This window comes from Elephantulus edwardii, unplaced genomic scaffold (assembly GCF_000299155.1).
Source record: "Elephantulus edwardii isolate Elephantulus edwardi_28Jun2011 unplaced genomic scaffold, EleEdw1.0 scaffold00093, whole genome shotgun sequence".
Classification (NCBI taxonomy): Eukaryota; Metazoa; Chordata; class Mammalia; order Macroscelidea; family Macroscelididae; genus Elephantulus; species Elephantulus edwardii.
In genome coordinates, this window is record NW_006399843.1 from 1,124,235 (window position 1) to 1,125,581 (window position 1,347).

The following is a 1,347-nucleotide window of genomic DNA, read 5'->3' on the forward strand; positions in this document are numbered from 1 at the left end:
AAAAGACCTACCACTCACAATCTAATTAACTAATTTCTCTTATGGCTTTGGGACAGGCCATTTAAATTCCTTTGCCTAAGCTCCATTCTGACTCCTAGTCACTTTTTAGGATAAAATGTAATCTGCTTTATAAACCTCAGTGATGCATTTACTCAAACTCTGAGTTCTTCAGTATAGACTGCCAGTTTAAGTAATAGTCTAATCCTGAAAGTAATACTTTCTAAGAGATTCCAAATCCCATTACCAAGAATGTATGCTAGTCTAAGCTCATTATTGATTAATTTTGAAAAAATATGTCAGAAAATTAAACCAAAATTCTACAGAAAACCAATTAATTAATACCAAGCATCTTCTAAGGGCATCATAAATTTAATGAGTGATGAATTTCAATATTGCATTCTTACTTGTAAGAAGTTCCAGATAAAATTTTAAGGTACCTTCTAACAAAGGGCCTTTAAGAAGACTTGCTGATGTGTTTGTTTGCCTTCAGCATTATGCTACAAATAATAGACAATGTTCATTAATATTGGTGTTGAATAATATATTATTCTCACCAAGTATTCATAATTTTGCTGAAAGTGTTAGATTCCAGAATTTTTATGGAATGTATTAATTCTGAATTTTTGAGTTGAAAATTCATAGGTGGTATCAGTTTTGTTCCATTTTCTCTAAACAATTTTCCTACTTCATGAGCTAAGTACTAGTAAACAAAGAGTCCAAAATTTCATATCCTGCCACTTTCCCAAGTGAGATTAATTCCTAGTCATGAAGCTATAATAAAATCCTTAACAGAGGACACTTGAAAAAACAAGCCAATTATTTTGTTTCTTTTAAAAATAATATATTGTGTTTTTTGCTAGAAGTTTATACAACAAATTAACTTCTCATTTACTATACATATTGCTGTCAGTCCTTCAACAAGATGGAATCAAGATGGAATGAAACTGTGACTGTACCACTGGGCTCAAACATATCAGTTGTAGCCAACTCAGTGGCACTAAACAACAACATAAGTTGCTCAGTAATAGCTACTTTTTTCCCCACAATATGTCAACATTCTCATAAATTCCATTCTGAGTGTTTTGTTTCTAATAATCTGTTTTCCCTGAGTCCTTACCCTTTCTTCTTTGCTTCAGGGCTTGACCATTGGTCCCACTTAGATTGATTTTTCAAAGGTTGTTGTTGTTGTTGTTGTTAAGTGCCGTCGAGTCGTTTGACTCAGCGACCCTATGTACAACAGCCCTAAACCATGCTCTATCCTGTGCCAATCTCATTGCCTCTGACACACCCATCCTGATTACCCCAGTCACTGAATCAATCCACCTCAGAGAGGGTTTTCCCCTCCTG